The 8,270-nt window shown below is 29.8% G+C and overlaps 1 non-coding gene across 1 annotated transcript; it reads right to left on the minus strand.

Annotated features, from left to right (window-relative positions):
- Positions 1–647: 647 nt before the first annotated feature.
- Positions 648–754, minus strand: LOC149516189 (small nucleolar RNA R71). Its single transcript, XR_016346757.1, has one exon. It is a non-coding gene; the product is annotated as a small nucleolar RNA R71 (small nucleolar RNA).
- Between the last annotated feature and the right edge of the window lie 7,516 nt (positions 755–8,270).

The following is an 8,270-nucleotide window of genomic DNA, read 5'->3' on the forward strand; positions in this document are numbered from 1 at the left end:
GTCCGTTGTTAAGGATTATAACAGTATTCGATTCAATATCAATAAAGATTTTCTACTCTCTTATAATCTAAACATTTACTTTTATTTGCTTTAAATTGTTTTGATCTTTTTTTGTTTGTATGTGTTTGTTTTGATCTTTTTTTATTTGTATGTGTAGATCTAGAAGTGTTGACCTAGTTTCACTTAACAAAGAAATCAAAAGAATTTTTATACATTTGAGAAGATAACAAACAACACCAGCTGTATCTATGCAAATGGCAAATGCGAACAATGAAGTTCATAGAATATTTAGGGATTATGTTGTCCCTAATGCTGATGATTTTCAACCATTCATAAAAAGGCTGGCTATACAAGCAAATAATTTCAAAATCAAGCCTTTTATTATTCAAATGATCCAAACTTTTGTACAGTTTGATGGTTTACCAAGCGATGATCAAAATCTTCACTTGTCTAATTTTCTTGAATTATGTGATACTTTTAAATATAATGATATTTTAGATGATGCAATTAGACTAAAACTTTTTTGGTTTTCTCTCGGGGATAAGGCAAAGAGTTAGTTAGCTTCCTTACCATTTGGATCAATCACAATTTAGGATGATTTGGTGCAAAAGTTTCTTACTAAGTTCTTTCCACCTACCAAGATAGCCAAGTTAAGGAATGGAATAACAACTTTTATGTAGTTTGATGGTGAGAATCTTTATGATGCTTAGGAAAGATTCAAGGAACTATTGAGAAAGTGTCCACATCATGGCCTCCTTTAATGCCTAAAAATAAAAATCTTTTACAATGGATTGAAACCATCCATAATAACTATATTAGATCCAGCTATTGAATTAACCATTATGAGCAAGACTATTAAAAAAGCACATGAACTTATTGAGAAAATGGCAGCCAATAACTATCAATGAGGCATGAAATGTAAGATACACAAAAAAACTAATGGTGTGTATGAACTTGATGCTTTTACTTTCATTAATTCACAACTAGCAAATTTGACCAAAAAAATTGAAGCCTTAAAAACCCCATCGCCCTTGTTAATGCCGTACAAAAACCGTTTATGTCTTATGAAATTTGTGATGAGCCTCATCTAGGGAAAAATGCCAATTTAGAATAGAAATGGTCCAGTTTGCCTTACATCAGCCAACCTATAAAAAATCACCCATCCTTAAACAAGTAGTTTCCCTAAAAGGTACCTTACAAGATCAAGCTAAATCCATTAAGAATCTAGAACTACAAATTACCCAATTAGCCAAAAACCTACTAAGTAATCTAGTACATAAAAAGATAGTTACCATAACTTTGAGAAATGAAAAAACTTTGGCTAAGCAACCAGTTATTCGAAAAGTAACCTTCAAAGAACAAGTTGAAGAGGTAATTGTAAAAAATCAAGTAAATAGAGAAAAAAGCTACCTAAAAAAAGAGTCCCCCCATAATTAACGTATCCAACAATCCCATTCCCACAAGGTTACAATAACAAAAAGAAGAAAGGTAATTTGTAAGATTTGTCAAAACCTTTAAAAACTTACAAGTCACTATTCCTTTTATCGAAGCCATTAAACACATGTCTAAGTATACCAAAATTTTTAAAGGGATTTTGTCTAACAAGAGGTGATAGGAGGACTATGAAACAATAGTAGTAATTCAAGAATTCAGTACCATCTTGCAAAATGGGATGTCGTAAAAACTCAAAGATCTATGAAGTATTACTATCCTTTGTACTATTAGTAATCAATATTTTGTAAAAACCATTGTGTGATATTTGTGCTAGTGTTAACATAATGCTTTCATCCATTTTCAAAAAAATTGATGAAAGAGATCTGAAACCAACCATGACAACTATTTAACTAGCCAATGGGTCCCTTAAATGGCCTAAGGGCATAGCAAAAGATTTAGTGGTACTAGTAGGAAAACTAATGTTACCAACTGACTTTGTAGTTTTAGATATTGAAAAAAAGGTTAAGGTACCAATTATATTAGAAAGACCATTCTTGAGAACTAGAAAGGCCATGATTGATATACAAAAAGGGGAACTTACAATGAGGATTCATGATCAAAAGGAGACTTTTAACATAAAGATATCTATAAAGGTGAAAGCCTAAGCAAATTATAAAGAGGCTGGACTCATAACATTATGCTTCGAACCAAGAAAAGATGATAAGTTGGGATCGTCTACTTAAAATCTTAAACTATATATTAGGGAACCAACAATATTAGAGTCAAAACCCTTATTGTCTCACCTAAGGTATGCATTTTTAAGTGAATAATCTACCCTTCCAGTCATCATCTCTGTACCCTTAAGCAAAGAGTAAGAGGATAAATTACTAGTAGTTTTAAAGAAACATAAAAAGGTATTTACTTGGTCGATAGTAGACATTAAAGATATTAACCCAACTATATACATGCATAAGATCTCGTTGGAAGATGACCATAAGGCAATGACTGAACAACAAAGGTGTTTAAATACTACCATGAAAAAAGTGGTAGAAAAAGAGATTATCAAGTCGTTGGATGCTGAAATTATCTATCCTATTTTTAATAGTTCATAGGTGAGCCCAATGCAATGTGTACCAAAAAACAAAAGAATGACTATGGTCACCAATGAGTATAATGAGTTGATTTTGATTCAAACTGTTACTAGATAAAGAGTTTGCATAGATTATAAGAAATTAAACAAAGCAACTCACAAGAATCATTTCCCATTGTCATTTGTAAACCAAATGCTTGATAAATTGGTTGGTCATGAATACTACTATCCACTTAATGGATATTCACGGTACGAGTAAAAAGCCATAGCACTGCAAGACTAAGAAAATACCTTTTTTTTACTTGTTTTTAAGACACATTTACCTTCAAAAGAATGCCCTTTGGTTTTACAACACTCCAGCCACACTCTAACGATCTATTATGGCAATTTTTATACATGGTGAAAGATATTTTAGAGGTATTTATGGGTGACTTTTTAGTTTTTGGTGATAATTATTATTTTTGCCTTGCTAATTTATCTAAGGTACTTCAAAGATATGAGGAAACCAATTTAGTACTTGATTGGTAAAACTGCCACTTCATGGTGTAAGAAAAAATTATACTTGGCCACAAGGTATATGTAAAGGGGATTGAAAGTCATTGAAAAATGACCCTTGCCCACATTAATCAAAGAGATTAGGAGTTTCTTAAGGCATGCTGGTTTTTATCTGAGATTTATCCAAAATTTCTCAAAAATCTCTAAACTACTATGCAAGATATTGAAAAAAGATGCCAAGTTTGAGTTTAACCAATATCGTGCACAAACATTTCAAACTCTATAAGATAAGTTAATTACGACACACATCCTCTCATAGCCAAATTGAAATCAATATTTTAAGCTTATGTGTGAGGCAAGTAATTTTGTAATGTGAGCTGTATTAGGGCAAAGGAAAGACATGATCTTTCACCTTATTTACTATGCAAGTAAAACCCTCAATGACATGTAACTTAATTATGCCACAACACAAAAAAAAATATGCTTGCTATAGTCTTTACCTTGGAAAAATTCAAATCTTACTTGATAGGAACAAAGGTGATTATGTATACAAATCATGCTACTGTCAAGTATTTAATCATAAAGAAAAATATAAAACCATGACTAATTAGTAAGGTCTTGTTGTTACAATAGTTCAATTTGAAAATTAAAGAAAAAAAGGTTGTGAAAATTATGTAGCGGATCACTTGTCGAGAATAAAAAATGAAATAGGTGATGAAGAAATTATTCAAGAATTCTTACCAAATGAGCAACTTTTTGCAATATAAGAACCACCATGGTATGCTGACCTGGTAAACTACTTTATTGGTAATGTCCTTCCACCTAATTTGAATTATCAATAAAAGAAAAAAATTTTGCATGATATTAAATATTATGTGTGGGATGACTCTTTTCTGTTTAAGTAATGTAAAGACTAGTTACTGAGAAAATGTGTACTAAAAGAAAAAGTGGAGAGCATCCTAGAATAATGCCATGCATTAAAATATGGAGAACATTATATAGGGGAAAGAACGATAGCAAAGGTATTGTAATGTGGTTTTTATTGGCCTACCTTATTTAAAAACTCATACAGATTTGTCAATCAATGCGAAAAATGTCAAAAGATAAGGAATTTAACCAAAAGACATGAGAGGCCACTTAATAGCATTTAGGAAGTTAAGATCTTCAATGTCTAGGGATACACTTATGGGGCCTTTTGTGTCATCTAATGGGAATGTTTATATTTTGCTAACAGTCGACTATGTTTCCAAATAGGTTGAAGCAATAGCCTCACCTTCTAATGACACCAAAGTAGTACTTAAATTTTTAAAGAAAAATATTTTTTCGAGGCTTGGTACACTTAGGGCCATTATAAATGATGAAAACACCTATTTTTGTAACAAAATTTTTGAAAAACTATAAAATTAAATAGAGAGTAACCCATAGGATAACTACTCAATATCAACCTCAAACTACTAGCCAAGCTAAGGTTTTTAATAAGGAAATTAAGAGGATCCTTGAGAAAATTATGATCTATCCAGAAAAAATTAGGCTGCTAAATTGGATGATTCCTTATGGGCATACAGAATAGCTTTTAAAACCCATTTAGCAATGTCTTTATCCAACTAGTTTATGGAAAAACTTGTCATCTACCTGTGGAATTAAAGCATAAGACATATTGTGCCATTAAGAACCTTAACCTTGATCAAAAATTGGCAAGTGAAAGTAGGTTGTTATAATTAAACGAGTTGGATGAATTCAGATTGAGAGCTTATGAAAATGCCAACTTATATAAAGAAAAAATGAAAAGATGGCATGATAAAAAGATCTTGAAGAAAAACTTTGAACCCAGTTAGTGAATGTTGCATTTCAATTCTTGGCTAAAATTGTTCCCTGGCAAACTTAAATTAAGATGGATTGGACCCTTCATTGTGACTAAAGTTCTTCTGCATAGAGTTGTAAAAATTATGGATGATGAAGAAAAGAAACCCATTTTAAGGTTGATAGGCACATATTGAAGATTTACTAAGAGGGACCTATAAAGCAAGTTGAAGAAGTGGTGCACTTAATTGAACCAACTAATTAGGGATGGTTAAGCTTGATCAAAACTAACACTGCTTGGAAGGCAACTCAAGATTTACATTAATGATTTATACATTTCATTTCTTTATTTTGTTTTATTTTTAGGATAAGTATGTTTTGATTTTTTTATACTTTTGAGATTTTGTAGTGAGAAAAGTGATGCAAAGAAACGCCTCATGAAAAATGCAAAGAGATTTAGCCTTAAAGCAAAGTTTTAAAAGTATTTCTATTTCCTAGTTCTTAAATGTTTTGTGTTGAAATATTGCTTAATGTAAATGTGAGGGGGAAACGCTTTTAAAAACTAACTTGCTTTTAAAATCTTAACCCTAATTGCTTTGCTTTCAAATCGAATTAGCATGCTATAGTCTTTATTATGCAAGCTTAGTTAATGTTTCATGAATTGTTCAAAAATAACTTTAATATGATATAAGAAGAAGTATGAATATAGTGAGGCATGAAACAAGTTCATACAGTGAAACATGAAACAAGTTCTTAAATATGTTTTTCTCTTGAATATGATTTTTATGTTTATATTTTTAGTCTTAATCTATGATATACATTGATTTAGCTAAAGAGACCGATGATATATTAAGTTGCATAGAAATTTAAAGTAAGAGTATGACTTTAGAATTTACATACTTAACTTTTGAAGGAAATTTTGTAAGAGTATGACTTTAGAATTTACATACTTAACTTTTGAAGGAAATTTTAGACTGTATTTAACTCAATAGATGATTTTGGTATTTTTTAAATAGGTTGAGCCTATTTCAAGCCTACCATTTTGTGAAGCATCCTTAGCACCTTTATTTTTTAGCCTTTTATATTTATCTTTTTTATTTATTTAGCCATAATAATAAGTCTAAGTCTTTTTTTTATATTATCCCTTTTTATTATTTTACCTAACCCAATGTTGCTTATACACATGTTTTGCACAAATTATTGTATTTAGGAGGAAAAAAGGCACAAGGAAGTGAAAAAAAAAAAAAGAATTGGCAAAAGAAAAGAAAAAACAAAAGCCAAAAATGGCCTAGTAAAAAAAAAAGTAAATGCCAAAATAAAATGATGCCTCAAAGTCTTGAAAGTTCAAAGTTTTCAATTCAAAGTTCTAAAGTCGAAGAAATTAAAAGAAAATTAAGAAAAAAGGTTATGAGCCCAAAATTTTTTTTTTCTTACCTTGACCCAAAACTTATATTACAAGCCTTAAAGACTTTTAGATCTTAAGTCAAGTATGTAAGTCTATCATTAATGGAAAGAGAAAAGGAAAAGTAAACATATGAGGTATATTCTATCATTGAGTTAATATGTAATTTAAATTTTATATATGAATTAGAGATTAAATAATTTCATATACACAAGAGTTGTATGATATTGGAAGCTTACTTTTGAATGAGTTTCTTGTGATGTATGTTTGTAATTATCTTTATATTATACTATAGTGCAAGATTTGAGAATTTTGCTTGAGGACAAGCAAAGATTTTAGTGTAAGGGTATAATAGCACTAAAATATATAAAGATTTACATGTTCAATTGAGTTGAAAATTTTTAACATTTGCATGAATTTGGAGTGTTTAATGTTGTTTTTTTTTTTTTAATCTTTAGATTTTTCTACTTGAAATAAGATTTCTATTCCTTTTCATGCAAAGTCTATGCAACATTAAGACAAGATCCATTCTTGTAATATTCAGCTGTGCATATTAAGGATGTAACTGAATTATACTTGAAATAGGTTTCCTATATTTGACTTGAAGTAAAAATCCTAATGGTACTTAGACTCCTACAAGCATTTGATTTTCCTAAAGCCAAAAGGACTTCTACATGCATGTGTGATAACTGAAGACTTTTAATCAAGGAATGACTCTATAAAGCATTCTATCAAAAGAGTTTTTATTCAACCATGACTTTTTTTATTAACCAATAAAGAGTTATATTTCAAGAAAGACTTTTGCAAGATTAATCTTAAAAATTTGAATGAAAAGTAACAACAAGATCTTAGAATTCAAGATAGCTGAAACTCTTCAAGATTTCAAGATTAAGATATATACAAGTGTGATGAATGGTCAGATTGTATTTCCAGAAACATGATCGGCCAAGGCTTTTCAAAGTTCAAGATTCCTATGTTCAACCAATAATACAAGATCAAGATGAGTTTTATCCTTTTGGAGTTTAGATAGAATTAAACTTGTAATCTTAATCTTTATTCCATAGTCGAAACTCCTATCTATAAATAGAGAGGCTAACTCTTGTATTTCACATCCCACTCCATACCATTCTTCATTTCTCTTTTCTTTAGTTTTTTTTTAGCTGTCTTTGTATTAGGTTAAGGTGACAAATTAGCCATTACAAGAATTCTTGTTTCTTAAATCTTTTTAATACAATCATTTTTTTTTATTTTCAAGATCAAGTTCTTTAAATCTTTCTTTATTTATTTTCAGTTTACAAGCTATTTTATTGATTACAAGTTTCAATAATCTTTTTTGTTCCCATTTTAAGTTTAGATTTGCATTCAATTTTGCTATATTCTTTTTTTATGCAATCTTTATTTGTATCAATTATTCAATTTTTTTTTCTAAGGCTTCTTAGTTAGATTCAGCCATATCAAAATACTTTTCAAATGACGATTGGATAAGTAGATCTAGGCCTATACAAGATTTGGTTTTCATTCTTGATTATTTTCATTTGCAACCTATCAAAGTTTTTATTAGTTTAGACATAAAGAGTTAGCTTATCACCTTTGGTACTTAAATCCACCTAACAATTCAATTCTATAATCTATGTGGCTGATACTCTATTTCATCACTTTATTACTTCATTACAATATTGCACTTAAAGACATTATAAAAAGTAACAATCATGTTCCCTATGATTTTTTAAGGTAAGAAACATCTTTTTCAAATAGTGGTGGGTGGTTTACTTAAACATAGGTTGGTGTTGGATAGGGCTCTTTGAAAAAAAAAGTAGAGTTTTCTCTAGGATGAGGTATTTCTTGTAGTGGTGGTACAGTGGTATACTAGTAATGTTGGATCAGCTATTGTTGGATGGCTAATTTAGCATTTAATAGTTGAATTTGGGTTAACAAAGTCTAATACATTTCTAAGGGAGTTTATTGCATATTTATTAAAGGTTTAAGAATTGGTAGAGGTAAGAGTGTAACTTGTACAGTGGATGTAGTGAAGAATATATTCTGCAAATG

This window comes from Durio zibethinus, chromosome 11, assembly GCF_047325235.1.
Source record: "Durio zibethinus cultivar Kanyao isolate XHJ-2024 chromosome 11, ASM4732523v1, whole genome shotgun sequence".
In the NCBI taxonomy this organism is placed as follows: Eukaryota; Viridiplantae; Streptophyta; class Magnoliopsida; order Malvales; family Malvaceae; genus Durio; species Durio zibethinus.